The following is an 18,418-nucleotide window of genomic DNA, read 5'->3' on the forward strand; positions in this document are numbered from 1 at the left end:
ATATGGTATGGTGCCTAATTAATATACAACATCATCTGTCAGTGGAGGCACTATTCATTTACTCCTCAGCTTGTTCAACAATTTGAATTATCAAAGGTTAAAAAAAGGAAGATCCTTTCCTCTCCGCAGTAATCAAAAATCTGTCATACACTAACACAAGCACTCATGCATTCATTTAGTATGAAGAGATACCAATGAATCTTGACCTTCCACAGAGGACACCCAAAAAGAGATCACACAGCTCCAATATGCTGCCTGCCTAAATGCGGGTACTTTAATTTAGATGCCTAATCAGCTTAAACTTCTCTTCTATGGACAAGGGAGAGAGGGCATTTCCAGCTCATGATATAATCTTTGGTGAGGTGAATAGCCTCTACAATAGTCCTGTGGGAGTATATGGCAACTGTGCTTCCACCTTGGCTATCTCATATTGCCTAAAATTAAACAGGGTAGATGCAGATCTAATAGCCTCAGGTGATGTGGGCCAAATTTGCCTTGTGACCATCAATCTTCATGCAAAACTTTCAGAAAGTTGCAAAAGGTTCATGTAAAAGTTTTGGAGTGCTAAAACTTTTTTTTTTTTTTGGTGTTCAATACATGAAGAAAACAAAGTCCTATATTGTACCGCTCCCAGGTTTAAAAAGAAAAGGAGCACGGCACTTGATTCACAGTATATTGAACATTGCATTGAACATTGCATCTTACCCAGCAACTAAAGCATTCTCCTCCAGTACTCTATGCTCACATGTTGTGCTTGCTAATGCCATAGAAAATCCTATAAATCAGGAATTCTCTGACTGATCTAGATAGCCAGTTTTATGCTGCTGACCCCTTCTCTTTTTTTCAGGGTTTTAAGTGTCTTTCAATATATTAATAACTTTATTTTTCCATGTAATTAGCATTCCCTGAAATTCACATTATCATTGCTGTGGGCACGCAGTACACTCTGTCCATGAACATTCAATTTTTCACAAAAGTTTGAGAACCCCTGTTACCTATGCATGGGACTGTAATGCACATACACTTCAGTGGACTGAAGAAATCACCTACTGGTATTAGAGATGCCCAGTACTCTTTATAGTTCTGGTGTTTTTTTAGTTTCTTTCTGTTACTGTTAGGACAACAGACCCAATCCATTTCTGGTACAGCTACTCTGAAGCCAGTGAAGTTACTTCAGGGATGAATTTGACCCATTTTAAGCTTTTCAAGAACCTAAGTAACAACAAATACCACAACTCTGCCACAGCTCAAATGTTGTTCAGCAAAAGGATGCACAATACATCTTTGTCTTCTTCCTGCTCATAATGAGCAGTGTAGGTCATCTGCATCATTAACATTTGCAGTTGATGCATTTGCGTAGTCTGTATACACTTCTTGGAACTGCACAGACCTTCTCATTGTTTTCAGAACCTTGATTTTTCTTAGCATTATCATCATCCAAATGTATTTAAGGATGAAACTATTAGAAACACAATTGGTGAATTAATGTCATGAGGACTGCTGCTGGCAGCTCATCAATTTTTGATATGCCACTCAGACAAATGAAACATAAGCCACCCAGAACAAGGGGACCTTTTGACACTTCAAAGGAAACCCCTATGGGTGGTTTCCTCTTGAAGCTGCACTAAACTGGCTCAATCTTCTCAGCTGGAAGCTGCCAATGTCTCATTAACCCCTAAACAGGCCCTGCATGAGCTTTTCTTTTCAGCTATAATTATGCCATGCACTCCTGTTATGCTGTACTGAATTGCAACACTGTCACCAGCACATTATAAACATCCACCCTAATTGAAAAGCAGATTAGACTCGTGTTAATTAGCCAAAAAGCCCGCCCACTTGCATGCATTATGATTGCCTCTTAAATACTGAGGATGTTGAAATCCCTCAGAAAGACAAGGCAGACTTAATTGCAATAACCTGCAAATTAAGTTTAATTTACTTTAAATTTACCGGTTTAGCAGGCTCATTTGATGGTGTTAATGTTCTAGCAAATTAATTATCTGAATTAGTCATGCCTGGTGGAGTTTTGCAGCAGAATACATTGTACAGTGGCCTATTAATAACAGACAAACAGGACAGGATTAATGAGAAGATTATGCTAAAGTTCTTTTTTGAAAACAAGGATCTTGCATGAATTCAAATATAATCACCAAAGTGCAAATACAGACAAAGAATATAAACAAACTGAAATTTATTACACTCTATGGCATGCCATCTAAGAAACAGTAAAACATTACCCGTGAAATATTTGATAGAAAGAGGCCTCTTCTATGCACTCAAGTAGATCACTTCTCACAGCAAACCATTTCCCATTAACTGGTATCTCTACCAGACTTCAAGTACGTAAGTGCTTTCGAGAGTACTTGTAGTACAGAGAGAGAGCAGATAAATAAATTAGAAATAACATCTCATACGTTAATTCCATAGTCCACTTTGTGGCTTATGAGGCAAGTAGAATTGCCTTTTTTGTATTCCATTGCTAACCACTGTCTGCTCCAGCTAAAAAAAAAAAAAAAAAAAAAAAAAAAAGAGAGAGAGAGAGAGAAAAGGGCCTCCATGGAGATAGAGCTGCAAGTAAACTGTAAAAGAAACATCCTTGCTTGCCTCTACTCCCTATAAAAATACAACAGGAGGGGAAAAAAACCCTCTTCTAATAGCCTTTGGAATAGCTCTCAAAATAAAGATATAATTGGTCTTGTAAACAATGTCAAGGTACAATCATTCACCCTGCAGAAAGTGTTGGCTGACACTGGGAGAAATGAAAATAGCAGTGACAAATATCCTTTTTAGCTGGTCTTGATCATGAAACTTTAGTCTGCTTATGTGCTAAGTGTTGCCTTTTCCATTAAGGTCCACAGCCATCCCAAATATAATGAGGTATATTCAATTCAACTCTGTATCCCTGTGGAGGGCAGGAAAAGCCTATGGGAGCACAAAAGATAATCCTTGATGAGTATGAACTGAATGTGACTGAATATAAAATTCTAGATTATTGATTGGAATCTGTATGTTAAAGCCATAATTCACTGAAAGTAACTGTTTCTCTCATGTTGGTTTCAAAGGGCTTCCAGGCTCTTGTATGGTAGGTACCCTGTGAAAAACCCCAAATTTATATCATTCTTGCATATACTGTACTGCATGGAAAATAAAAATGTCACCCCATGGAAAGAAAGACTGAACAATGCATTCCTTAAAAACAAATTATCTCATTAAAGAAGGAAAGGTTTGGTGAGAGAAAAAATATGCATACTTGCTTTATGGGACATATTTTAATTTTTGAAGAAAAAAATGAAAATAAAAAAATGGTTTCAATATGTTTTTTGTATTGTACTGATATATCACGTAGACCTTTTCTGCTTTCCTTATTATTTCTTTCTCTCTCTCTCAAATAAAATTACAGTTTGAAGCACTAAATGAAACTGGCACAAAAGCAGCCATTATTAAAACTGGGCTGAAAAACGGAAAAAAGAAAAAAAAAAAAAGAAAAGAAAAGAAAAAGTAATTCTGCTTTAAAAGGCTTGTACATGAAGGGCTGAGATGACTTTAGTAAGAACCCATAGGGAATAGGAACTACACCAGGAAGGAAATGGATTCCTGTGACACATAAACAAAAGGCAAATGACTAATATATTTACATATAACATGTAGTGTATTCATTGCACTCCATGGTGACAGAATTGTTTATTTCATTTATAATTTATACAGCAAAACCTTATTATATGTGTAACTAATTTGCCTGATAATATACAGTAGGAGATTAGGTTTCCATTATATTCTGTCATTAAGAACAAAAGATTTTCATTTGTTGGCTATTTTTTTTTCTTGGTTCCTATCCCACAGCACACATCCTACATGTGAGTATGTTTTTCTTAAATCATTACAATGCTGAGTTAAGTAGAAAGTAGCAAGGAACTTCTAAAAAAAAACCTACAAAATCTCTCACACATGAATCCACTTTAAATACTCTTTACTTCTAGAATTTCTTATAATATCGGTAATGACAATATACAAAGAACCTCTTACAGGTGATGTGTATGCACCAAAAAAAGAAATGTCAGAATAAATATAGGCTCCAGAAGAGCTCTGCTCTGAGAAGAAAAAAAAAAAGAATCAAGCATTTTACCAGAAACAACATTAGAATGTGACTAGACAGTTCATCTCAGACTACAGGGAGCGGGTGGGTGGGTAGGCAGTGATGAGGGAATTATCTTGATGTATTTTCCACTGTGGCACACAAGACAGTGCAATTCTCTGAAAGGAATTGTTAGCACCAAGCCAGTAATTCCCTTCTGTGGTATTACAAAGTGTGTGCATTACAAAGGGAGGGAAGTAGCCTGCAAAGTACTATGTACATTTCTAACACTAAAGCACATATGACCTTGAATTAATTCAAATATGCTTATTAAAATACGAATGCTGCGTCAGAAGCACATGCACATGTATATATTTTGAACTCATTTCTTTGTTACCCTTTGGAAGCAAAATTCTACTCTAACAAATTTGTTAGGATGCATAGCTGCTTAACCCTTTGAAAATCTAATTTGTATTGCACAGCGAATTCAATCTATTGCAGAAAAAGATAACTGAAGAGAAAAATGATTTGAAACAGCAGGATGATATTTTCCTGTTTAACTCAGTGCTGTTAAGCATCTTTGAAAATAATAGGTCACAAAAGTTTAGTCTAAAACTCTGTGTGAAGCTTTGGTAGTTTCAGAAGTGTATGCTAATATAAGACCTTTTTTTGGATAAAGTGTAAGCATTACTGAACGTGTGCATGAAACACTAAAACCTTTTACTATCTAAATGGACATACTGCACAAATATCTCCACAGGGACGGCCTACCAGTCATCGGATCCATAGTTTGCTGACCATGAGTGCTGACAAGCCGGAGAGTTCAGGGAGCGTGTGAGAAAGTGCATCTCAGCATGCAGACAGTGAGCAGGTAAGGAACACTGCATGCTTTTGGGAGCAGTCTTTGGAAGTTTGCGTGTGCTCCAGTACAGTCCAGGGGGTAATTGGCTGGAAAGCAGCTTTGCAGAGAAGAACTGCAAAAAGGTGTTCTGGTAGACAGCAAGTTGACTATGAGCCAGCAATGCAATCTTGCAGGAAAGAGGACCAACAGCCTCGCTGGCTGTATTAGGTAGGATGTAGCCAACAGGTTGAGGGAGATGATCCTTCACCTCTACTCAGTGCTGGCGAGACACGTCTGGAGTGCTGGGTCTAGTTCTGGGCTCCCCCAGGAGAGACACAGACATACTGAATCCAGTTATGCTCCAGGAAGGTGACCAAAGGACCAAAGGACCATGATGGGTGAGGCTGAGAGAGCTGGGACTGTTCAGCCTGGACAACGGAAGGCTTGGAGGGATGTGGTGAGGAGGGATAAAGATGGAGCCAGACTTGTTTCAGCAGTGTACAGTGACAGGACAAGAGGCAATAGGCACAAAAAAAACACAGAAACTTCTATTTAGACTTAAGACTTTCTTACTGTGAGGGAGGTCAAACACTAGGACAGGTTGAGCAAGGTTGTTGAGTCTCCTTCCTTTGAGATATTCAAAACCAAAACATGCTCCTGGAGAATCTGCTCTAGCAATTCTTTCTTGACCAGGTGGTTTGGACTAGATGATCTTCAGAAGTTCCTTCTGACCTCAGTAATTGTGTAATTTTGTGATCTTTTCTGGACTCAACTGTAATAGAGGATTCTATCCCTGAATCCACAAATGCTTCATGGTCTTACATTCTCAAACAGAAAAAAAAAAATAAAATAAAAAAAAATGGGCAACTAAAAGAGCATTAGTCAGAAAAGCCAAAGGGGAATTACAAGAGGTTATATCAGGTTATGTCTTTGAAAAGTCCAAAAACCTTGACAAAATCTGATTTTCACTATTTTCTAGCCTTCCACTATCATTACAATTTAACACTTGTGCTGGAAACCACATAATATAAGATACCCTCAAGGAAAATCTAACTACTAAGTGTACTACTTAGTGACTACTTCAAAACATACAAGGAAATAGAGCTTTGGCACAAGCCAATGAAAAGTGTTGAATATATTTCTTAAAAGGCATTATGCTAATCTATTTATCCAATTTTCATTTATCAGCTGTCATTTGAACTAAGCTGCTAGAAATAGAAGAGATTTGTGCTAGATTTTTTTTAATTTTTTTATTTTTTTTAAAAAAAAAAAAAGCTTAAGTCTTAGTAAAAGCAGCACTCTCACCACTAACTGAAAGTCCAGGGTTATTAGTTTGATCACAGAGGTATGCTAAAGTGGTGATATTACTGCTGGTTCCTAACTGTCTTAGGCCTGGAGTATAAGTTTGGAAGATATTGAAAGTGAATTCAAACCTGCTTGCAAAAACTGTAAAGGCATACCCTACACAGGACCCGAGCATGGATCCTTGTGAGACAGCGCAGCAGTGAATATTTATGAAGAGTATTGAAGGTTGAGGGGCTTTTGCTGAATTTTGGAGATTGTTTTCTTCATGCAAATAGATTTAAAATGCTTGGGCATTCAACTTGTAGTCTCCAACTGCATTCAGCTGAACAAGTCCCCAGTCCTGTCAAGGCTTCTCTACTACTGTGCAGCATATACAATTTATTAATGACTCCAATACACAAGGAGCATAAACCTCAGCTGGAACACATAATCCTCCTGGATTATGCAGGACTAATACTTCTGCAGGGTTTTATGCAGGCTGGAAAAGGTCTAAAGATCTCACAGCATCATAGAGATGCTTCGTCTGCCAAAGACTGAATCTACACAGCATTAAGAAAAGAAGGGCTTGAGGGATATTCACAACAAACCACATCATGTTTAGGGTGCTAAGTTAGCAACCTAGGTTTCCTGCGTGGAAAAAAACTACATTCTTTCAGGAGATGCCTCAGAGCAACTAATTCTGACTATACAGGTCACTGAAGCCTCAAGCTAAACACCTAAAGGCAGCATTAACTCACCATCTGGTATTTTAAATGTGACCAAAAAAAAAAAAAAAAAAAAAAAAAAAACCAAACGTCTCAGAATCAACATAAAACTATACACATAGTCACTGGCATCAGAATATTTTCTCTATTGTTATCCTTTCTTTGTACTGTGTCAGAAGGTAAGGAAACCACAGGTTTTGACAAAATCTTCTGATATTTTAAGTAAACTGAATCAATACTAATTTCAGTGTCATATCAGCAGATGACTCTTGCCTTCTTGCATTCAATTTCATAAGAAAACTTTAGTAGTGTCAATGTTTTTGTGATTGCAAAGGACTTTTCCATACTTGTATTCCGTTTCCCTAAACACCAGAGAAACATACATCAGCAGTGAAGCCCTGCCAAGAGTGCCGTCTAATCTGAAACTATTCCATTTTAGTTAGTGTGATTCAGGCTAAAAAACATTTCAACTAAAAAGACAACTGGGCCAAAAATATGACAAACAAATGAAAAAAAAAAAGTGAGGAAATGTAACAAACCACTTGAATTAAACCTGCACAGGAGCAGACTCTTCCCACTTAAATTGCTGCACTTATCTGATAAGCCTGATTTAAGTGATGATAGGCATCCAGTCTAGTTATTAGAAAATAATGCTAACACAGTTCAGAGGGTAATTTGGTGCAACAAGTTGAACTGATCTCCGGAGGGGCTTATCTCTATCCATGAAACTCAACATGAGCTGGCAATGTGTGCTTGCAGCCCAGAAAGCCAACCGTATCCTGGGCTGCATCAAAAGCAGCGTGGCCAGCAGGGTGAGGGAGGCGATCCTCCCCCTCTGCTCTGCTCTCCTGAGACCCCACCTGGAGCACTGCATTCAGCTCTAGGGCCCTCAGCACAAGAAGGACATGGAAGTATTAGAATGAGTTCAGAGCAGGGCCACAAAGATGATCAAGGGTCTGGAGCACCTCTCCTATGAAGACAGGCTGAGGGAGTTGGGGTTGTTTGTCCTGGAGAAGAGAAGGCTGCAGGGAGACCTTATGGTGGCCTTCCAGGACCTAAAGGCGGCCTACAGGAAAGCTGGGGAGGGACTCTTTGTCAGGGAGTGCAGTGATAGGACAAGGGGTAATGGCTTTAAAAAACAAGAGGGTAGGTTTAGATTAGATATAAGGAATAAATTCTGCACTCAGAGGGTGGTGAGGCACTGGAACAGGCTGCCAAGAGAAGATGTGGATGCCCCATCCCTGGAAGTGTTCAAGACCAGGTTGGATGGGGCTTTGAGTGACCTGATTTAGTAGGAGGTGTCCCTGCTTATGGCAGCGGGGTTGGAACTAGGTGATTTTGAAGGTCCCTTCCAACCCAAACCATTCTATGATTTCATGATTCACTCTAGTTTGAACCTAAGTTTTGGGGGGGTTGCATTAGAAAAAAAAATGATTATTTCTACTAGATCCACCTCTGGGCAAGAATATGGAGTCCGAGATCCCTTTTTACTACAGCTGCCAAGATCTTCCTTTCTTCTATGTTTGAATAAAGTTTCTTGCCTATTTAACACCAAAGAAACGTGACAGGTATTAAGAGCACCACTAATGAGGTTGTGTTAAAAGGGCATAAAAGCGTTAGCCACTTACGCAGGCCTTTTTTGTCAGGAAAATAATAAACTAGTGGAGCAGACAAGGAGAGACAGGAGAAGATATAGACTGAGACCTGTGATCTGGAGAGTGGAATTATTGTATCATTCCCTTGAGACCACCAAATAGAGGTGATCACGAATAACCAGGACAATACTTCCCCCACAAAAATTCCCTGCAGCAGAGGATGTGAAGGCATTCTGCTGCAGACAGGCTCTTTTTTCCTTGATGTCTGGGGTTCCCCCATGGACCAAGTTTGTATTGTTCAAGTGGTAGGACAGCTGTGACAATACATGACCAGGAAAGCAGGTGTGGCAGATAATTACTAAGAGCATAGGCAGATACAAGATACCTATTGACATGGGAAGAATTATGACCATTGGTATTAAGGAGTTGATTCTGAGTACTTGTATCCCAAACAACTGAAAATCATTGAATGGTTATTTTAGTTTCTTGTCTCCCGGACTTCATCCCTTGTAATTTACAGAGATTTTATTTACAAACTTTGTTGTCAATGGTGTCATATCGATAAGGTTTCTCAAAGAGACATAGGTATTTTTGTTCACCAAGTGACTGGGCTCCTTAGCTGTGGTAGATCAACATAGCTTATATGGCTTTAACAGAGGACTCTTAGCTCTATTGCTTTAAATCAGCAGATAATCTGGCTGTATAAAATCCATTCTGTATGCACTTAGTCTGTGCTGGAAGTATTTGAAAAAAAAAAAAACTATAAAAACTATCCCTTTTTTTCTGTCCATCTTCACTCATTTAGAAAAAGACTCGAGCTGAAGGGAATTTTAATTTTCGTAATAGTTGTAAGTGCTCTTACTATAGTAAGTCTGTAGTCACATAAACAATGTTATATTCTGTGAAACTTTCATCCAAAATAAAAGAATCTAAAATACTTAGCACTCAGAAGCAGCATCCTTTTTGTCCTAGGTGCAGGTGCCCAGGTACTGGCAGCGGGGACTCCTCTGTGAGGAGTGGCTGGGGCTGCCTCATGCTGGACACAGCCGGTTCCTGACAGCTCCAATGGCCCCACCACAGGGCCCAGCCGGGCCCAGCAGCCAAGATGGCAGCACCTCAGTAAAAGTGGATTTAAGAATGGGCAGAAAAAGCCAAACAGGCAGAGAAGGAGAGAACAAAAGTGAGAAGTAGTGCAACACCAAAATCAGAGAAGAAGGAGGGGGTGGAGGTGGTCCCGCTGCCAAAGCAGAAATTTCCCTGCAAACCCATGTAGACCATGCTGGAGCAGACATCAACACTGCAGTACCTAGAGGACCCCATGGCAGATCAGGTGCATATTTCTTCAAGGAGCTGCAACCTGTAGAAAAGCCCACACTGGAGCAGGTTTATCCTGAATGATGGCAGCCTGTGGAAAGCCTGCTCTGGAGCAGTTCTTGAATGGCTGCAGTCCATGGGGACGACACACACCGATTTGACCCATGATCAATTTTCCCTAAGTCAAGCCTGTGTTGCATATGGGGATGACTCGTTAGTGATCTTCATGTCTTTATCTTGACCCATCCTAATTTCTGCCCTCCCTGCCCCGTCCTGTTGAGGAGGGGGAGTGAGAGAATGACTGGCTGAGTGTGTGACAGCGGCCAAAGTCAACCTGCCATGGTATTCTGCTCTAAGATGGAGTTGCTGACTTACTGTTCTGATGATATCTGGTCTCTATATTTCCCTAATCCAAAGATTTATATTGAAATAACACAGAGACAATTCTACTCATGTATTTATCTACTTATATTTGATAGACAAATTATTGAAAAAGTCCCTTTTGGAAGAAGTTGAAGTCTTCAAAAATCTGGGTCAAGTTTGTGGTTACAGAAAAGAAATAGGGATTACGTTTTGATAATGTCTGAAAATGCTATTTTGGAAACAAATGTTTGCTCTTCTTGAAATTTTTCACTTTGCCTAAGAACTGACCTTCAGTTTAAGACAAACAAATATATATAAATATGTATTTTCTCTCCAGTACTGCTGAATATCCAAAAAAAATCTGGTTGTTGTTGTTTTGTTTTATGCTGAGAAAAATCTTTTTAGTTTACTCCCAAATAATTTACAGATTTTTTTCTTAAGTAAAACTGGAAAATTTTACATTGTTTCAGTCCAGAGTGTTGGCTTGTTGTTCATTTGTTTTCTCACCAAAAATCCTTTCAATACAACCATCAAAGAAAATATCTTTTATCCTCTTAGTTTTGGTCTATTTCTTAAGTGCAACACTGGCTGTAGATTCTTGCCTATAGATGTTATTCTTAGCTCCTTGTACATTTCAAATTTTTAATTTTTGAATAAATTGATCATTTTTAGACTTCCTGCTTCAAATTTCCAGTAATTGTTAATGATAATATGTACTACTTTGCCACTACAGCCTTTGAATGTTAACTGTAATCCATATCTTAGGTGATGTCACAGGAAAAATATTTGTGATAAACCTGACATTATGTCTTTCATGATTTGACTGCTATTTTTATGATACTTTTAAAATTCCTTAAGTCCTAGAACCATGTGACTACATAAGAAAGTCAGTTTTCATTTCAAAAGAAAGAAAAAAATCAGATTTAGCTATCAAACCTATGAAGAAAATCTCAAAAAAAAATTAACTCTACATTCTGCAAATTATTCTTTAAAATTTCAAAACCTTAAATCAATCACATTTTATTCTGAATATTCTCTCTGTTGTTGGTATAACAAGTATTATCTTGCCATGGATTTATGAAAATTCCAGGAGAAAATATGCTTATGGAAAAATATGATCTATCATTGCTTTCTGTTTTTTTATATCATGGTATTGATGCGCTGTCATGTAAATGCCTAGGTACCAAATCAGCCAGGGAAGTTCCCTGACATGGTTGTAATATAACTGAGAAAGTGGTGATACAGCCTTCTCGGGCTGACCTTCTATGATCAGTCCACATGGCAGGTTTGGCTCATGATGAAACTACAGTGGGAGAAGCATAAACAGCAAGGTCATATATGACCCATGAAGGAGACACATAGGACAAGTTAATCCAAAGATATCATCAGTCTCAGTGGATGAACTCTACAACGCTGTATACATAACTCCCTCTTTTGGCCAGGTAAGACTTCTTCACTTTGCTAAAAGCAAAGTAGCAAAATGTATGGTAGCTCCATGTGAGTGAAATGGAAAGGAATTGAATTATGATAATTCATGATTCATGATTTATGATAATTCCATGATAAAGCAAGTTTCGGTATTTGGAATGAAGTTCCAAGAATTAAGTGTCAGGAGATCAGTCTTCACACAGCATTGAGCTGTTCTGTGTGCTCTGAGATTTTATGAAAGTTTTTTCTTTAGATCAAAACTTTCCTTTCCTTTGTTCTCTCCAAATGAATGCTCACAAATGCTACAAAGTAGCACAAAGGACTGAACAGGTCAAAAATTAACTTTCAAGTAACTTACGTATCGGATATATTCATATTGAAAGATATGCCAATAACACAAAAATCTCTGTATGTCCCACTGTGCTGGAGTAGTCAGTGTATTTTAAATGTAAAAAGATATATTTAAGGAAAAAGGTACAAATTATACCTATTCCAAACCAGAAAATACGCAAGAGATGAAAATAGGGGCTGATAAATATTCAGGTTGCATTATATATTGGACTGCATTATATATTGACAAATGGATAAAAGAGGACTGGCTGTCTTGGGGGTTGGTAATGAGATATGGACTCTTTTACCATTAGGTCACCCATGTGATTCTCAGCAAGGTCAGGAACAAAATGTGGCCTGAATTGGTGATTGCAATCCAGTTCTTTACTGCCAGATGTTCAGATAATAAAAATAACTACAGTGACTGGCATCATACTACAGCCTCATCAGAGAATCCAAATTAGCTTCTTCACTGGCTACTCCAAGGCCATGGAAAAGTGGGTCCTCCAAAAGCCAGGCTAAAGCATGTTGTGAGGAAGATCCCAAAACGGCTGCTCATGCTGTATCTGTTCTGCAGATGAACAAATGGCTCCCATTTCTAAAGCTATCAAATCAACACTAAACTCATTTCCATTGCAGAGTTAAAACAACAAGAACAAAACTCAGTTTGTGCAAACGCTGACTATGAAAGTGAGTGTGCAGTTACTATATCATTCCTTTCACTCAGGATTTGTTGCTCACCATAAATTAGTATGTAATGGTAAACCAACACCTAACTATTCAGAGTTTATTTTCCATGTTGTTGCCTGAATATCTGAACTTCTTTCAGTGGACTAATCAGCCCTCTTTATTAGATATGACTGTATATTCATGATCCTATTGGGATAGATAGATTCTCTATAGTTTGATAATAAAAATATGTGCTAATGGGTCTCCTTGCTCTTGATTTCTTACACGAAGAAAGAGAAAGAGTGGGCATTATTTACCCACAGGTAAAGTAAAAACTATAAAGGTAAAAGCCTTTCCCATGCAATATACCACTCAAATGTAATAATCCCTGAGATGCTTATTTTAGCAAATGAATCAGTCACACTGAGCCAAGGAAGGGAGCCATCTATTACCGTGCTATAAATGTTAAAGACCCTATTTAGAGCCTTTATCTCTAGAAGAAACAAAGCAATTTTCACTGATATTTGTATGACATCAATAATGGTACCTCACTAAGTAGTGAACAGACATTACAATTGCAGTTTGCCCAGTTCTTTTTCACTGGTCATCAGGGAAATTCATCTAAAGCAACCAAAAAAACATAGATATGTTTGCATCATATTAATAAGAGGAGAAAGCAAGGTAGCTGCCAATTGGCAGCAGAGTATGTTTTGGTGGTTTGATAAGGATACTAAAGAGTTTATGATGTGACAGATGTTTCACTACACTATTGTGAAATGAATAGATTATGAGAAGTAATTAGATGTACATTGGAATCAATGCTGTTATCATCGAGGCCTTCGGGCGATGCAATAGATGAGAGTCATGGCAGCAGGTGGTCCAATGGCTCGGAGACAGGAAGACACACCGCAGGAGACTGAGTGACAGGTTTCACAGATCCAGGGGGTGAGAGATCTGAGCTATTGCCTGCATTTGTAATCTTTACTCATGTATAAATAATAACAACTACACTATTGACTTCATATGCTATGTCACAGCCCCTGCTACCCCCTACACACACGCACATGCACACACGTTCTGAAACTATTTCTCTCAGTGAAAGCTATTCTTTCATTTTCATGTGGAAAAAAATGCATTTATCCCTCAGATGTTGGTGCCAGCTTCATGTTTTTTGATGAAAACACTTAAATAAGAAACCTGACATCAGCTTTGAATAGAGTGCAGTATATTGTGTGTCCAGTGCAGAAATGTGTCTGCTCTTTTCACAGGAGACTTAGCAGAAAGTGTGGGGCAATATGCCTAGTTCTTACTATGCTGATGTTCTCCAAGCTTTTCCCTGTTTTACTTCTTTGTCCAGAAGGTCCAAAACTTAAGGAAACATCATTGTTGTGTCTAAATTTCTTTGCAAAGGATCTGGCAAGCAGAGTTATCTAGACTGGTAGCATATGAAATCTGCTCTGTATGAGAAGATGTGGATCCTGATCCAGCAACCTCAGTTGTTACCTGTGCCCAGTGTTTCAGCCTGGGATTTCTGGGCTCTCCTGCAGCATAGTAACACCAGAGACCTAAATTAAGTGCTACCAGCACTCAGCCTCTGACTCTGTGAGTGAGTTTCAGTAGCAGGAGGCAGCTCTGGAAAGCCCTTTGGTGCTGCAGCTTGTCAGTCCCCGCCTGCAGGTGTTTGCTGAGAAATCTTTTATTTTATTGTTGAGGGGAGTAACAGTGGGATAAAAGGGAATATTGAAACATTAAAACATTTATTTCAATATTCTGAGTGTAAACATAAATACCAAGATCTTTCTTTGAGGTATATGAATATCAACTTGAATAGATAGGCTTATATGTGATGTGTATTTGGATACATCATTTGCTCTGTACAAATACCTATCATGGACCAAGGACCATATAGTTTAAGGGGGTGGTGAAAGGAAGTAAATACAATTTTATGGGAAAGAATTTATCCACTGGAGCAAAGTGGTGAACTATGATGGGGATTGCTAAAGAAACATACAAGGCAAAAACGCAAGTATATGTATAAAGGCATAACAACAACCATGTCAGTATAGTATTGCAATCTGTGGCAACTTGACTTAGCTTACATAAACAAACAAAACAAAACAAAACAAAAAAACCACGATTCCTGTAATCTGTATGAATATCTAATTAACTGTCCTTACAGTGATTTCTATGTTTCGATGGATTGGTCTAAGGGAAAAAATAGAGGTCGGGACATTGTACAAATGCAAGACAATCCCCTGAGACCGGAAGCATGTTTTCCCTGTGTGAAACAGTATACAAACAATTATCCACATATCAACAAATATCTCATATTACTCACATCTCCCAGCATCATATAGAGTTATGTCAATCCACCACTATGGAACTGAAGAAGCTGTCAAACCTGTTGAGCCAACTTCCAGTGAAGTGACATATTAGTGGGACTAATGGTGTCAAAGAGCAAGCTGGAAATCCAACAGGGCTTATCCAGAGTGATGGGACTTCAAATCCAAATTTCCTTCTGAAAATCTTGGTCATTGGACGCATATGTCCTTCCAGACTAAGCTACTAATTTAAATTATGGGGCCTCAAGAGACTCATGGACTGGGGTAGCCAATCTGTATCAAAAGAGGTGAGGAAACCTATTGCTTGGTTGATTGAATCTGACTGAGGTTCAATTTTCTGTACTGATAACCTCCTTTTTAATTCTTTTGTTCCTTCTCTCTCCAAATTATCTACACCCTCAGGAACTCTGAAAAAAATGAGATCTTACCCAGTAATATTCATGCTTTTGTCAGCCTGACTTCATCCCTGAGAGGGATGGGAGCAGTACCAGTAACAACAGCAGTGTACTGCGTGCTTCAGGCCTCAATTGGTCCCACTAATTCCAGAATATCAAGTGCCTTTTGGCAGTTTGCTCAGAAAGAGCTTGGTCACCATGACCAAACTCCCTCTTGGTGAAATAAATAACAGATATTAAACACATTAAAAACAAATGTGTCTTTTTTAAATACTACAGCAATATACAGTGCACAATAGAGTGCCCAGAAGGGAAGATGCTTTATTCTTCTAATTATGAATTCCAAGATCCTTCTTATTAGTTTTAGTACTGTGAGACAGGCAAACAGGCAGATGTGCCCATTTTTAGGACTTCCGAGCATCTTGAGTACGACCAGACATTCAGCTTTCTACCAGTCATCCCAGCAAGGCCAGAGGTAAGTCCTGCTAATCAGATTTCATGGGTCAATGCAATGCCCCGAGAGGAGGAAAACCTGAGTGCAGCTCTCTCACTCTCCAAGCAGAAACCAACTCACTGTGGGACATTGTCTTACCAGTACTGACATTTCAGATTTTTTAAAAGGAACTGGCTCACATTCATCCCTGGAAGTCTCTAGTGTCAATGCAGAACCCAGGAGGACTGTGAAGTCTAACAGCCTCTCCAGATTTCTTTCTCTGCTACCCTGCCCTCTCATCTTATAGCAGCATTAACTCTGTCCCAGCCAAAACCAGGACAGGTCGTAACACCAAAAAGGAAAAGTGCTCTAGTCAGTTCCCTTTTACACATTGGTATTCCAAGCTACCTCTCATCTCAACCTTCTTGTTACTTTCTCCTAGTCTCCCTTGTTTATTTGGTCTGTTTCTCTTAGTTCACCTTTCCTTATTTATTTTTCCTATTTGCTTCTAGACCTTAGAGCCTAGCACCATGTCATATATTCTTATCACATCCATGCACATCTAACCCAAGCAATAAAAAATCTAAGAAGCTCTGGAGAAGAATCAGCTGGTATAGCAGAGTGTGTTTTGGAAGCTGGAACAGCACAAAAGCAAGCCTTATGTTCTAACGTCTAGCTTTCCAAGTATCTGTCTGTTTTAAGATTTGTCCCTAATTAATTAAATGTAACATTTAAATGTTGAGCTCTTTGTCAAAGAGCTGTATCTCACATAAATGTTAGAAAGTGATCACATTAAAACACATTAGGACTTACATGGATAATAATGAAGGTCCTTTTCACAGCAGAATGATTAAGGTCATGCTTTGAGGAACATTTGTACCTTAACTTGCAAATAATTTAGGGTAAGACCTGTGTTACCCTACATTTTTGAGTACTATTTAGCTAAAAAGGCCCTTGGAAACAAAAGAGAGAAGATAACAGGGATCTTAAATAATAACAATCTTGTGACAGTAGGTCTCTTATGGTTAAGGTTCAAAGGCTCTTCCATAGTAAAAATGATGTTGAATCATCTACCATTTGCTGAACTTCCTGACAAAGCTCCTGCCTAGAGGAAAAAAATCAGTTGAGGGAGACTTTGAGGTTAATTACACAAGCCTTTTTAAGTTGCTGTGCAATAATAATTAATACATACTTAGCTCTTGCCGTAGGTTTTGCTGCAGTCCTAGCTTTCTACTATATGCAAGGCTTTTTTTTTGTCCTGTCACAATTCCTTTGTTTTTCACATAGTTGTCCTATATACTCACTCCTTTTCAAGAACTGCTTCATAGGCTCCTTTTGCCACAATGCTAACATTTTTGTTTCCAAGATGTGATGTCTTACAAATGCTGGGAAAGGTGTTGTGAATATTACACATCTCTTCTCCTCGTATTTTAAATCTTTCTTTAAAAATCCTGACTCTTTTCATTGCACGTTTGTCTCTAGACATGAAAACATCTGCACACACAGTCATATTCAAACATGAACTTGTGCATATGATATGCATGGCCAAACATAAACAAATGGCTTTAATTTCTCCAATCTTTTACCCATCATCAGTGTAATGGCTAAATCTATTTTCATGGCAGTATCGAGAGAGTAGAACTTAGTATTCGAAACACATGGTGGGAGACTGACACTGACAATGCAGGGGTAGTAAGACTGTGATGGTAGCACTGAACATAACCATCACAGCATAACTGTGATCAGTGATATTTCCTTGGATTAATTTTCTTGTGCAACTTCACCTTGTGCAGCTTTCTGTCCTTCAAATAAACAGACATGATGGAGAAGGAAACCTGTTTCTATAAAACCTGTAATACTCAACATAAAAATCAGACAAGACTGTAAGAATACTTACCTGTTGTGCAAGATGCAGTAAGTGCTAAATGAATATGTTCAGAGTGTCTGTCAGTGATCATTTGCACGTCTCTGTGTTTCACCACACCTATTCCTGGGATAAATAACTTTTTTTTTTTTAATCCAAACTCAAATAGTGAAGATGGGAGCTGTATAAACTGCATTATTTCGCTCTGCTCTAAAACTTAGTTTGTCAACAAGCAACTTAGTTATGCTGGTTAGTTCACATGCAGCTGCCTAGGAATGCTTTCTACACTCAGGCTTCAGCATATCAGTTTTCTTGCATAACTAATGTGACCTGCTCTTCTGTAAGGCTGAAAGTTATCAAAAAAACATAAGCTAGTTCTTCATATTTTGTTTTATCATACTTGTTTTTCAGTCTGATTACTGAGAAGTAGCAGGAAAGCAATGATAATGCTAAAAGATTCCTCATGGACTAATACAACTTTGATACCTGTTGTATGTATGCCCAAATAATTGTGTTATTAGGGCAAGGAGCACACCTGACCCACTCCAATTAGGAGCTTGTCCAAAGGAAGTAACAGCCAGAAAGGGGGATATTTTAAGAGATTTATGAAATCAGCAAATAAATATGGTCTTGTACTACAAAAACCCTAAACCTTTGAGTTAATATTCATAAGTTTCCTGAAACAGCAAGAACATTGTTGATTCACTTGATTTACTTTAGTAGATCTTTTTCTGTTTCTCTGCTTTCTGCTTTTGATGACCTG

The sequence above is a fragment of the Cygnus atratus genome, chromosome 1 (genome assembly GCF_013377495.2).
Source record: "Cygnus atratus isolate AKBS03 ecotype Queensland, Australia chromosome 1, CAtr_DNAZoo_HiC_assembly, whole genome shotgun sequence".
Taxonomy (NCBI): domain Eukaryota; kingdom Metazoa; phylum Chordata; class Aves; order Anseriformes; family Anatidae; genus Cygnus; species Cygnus atratus.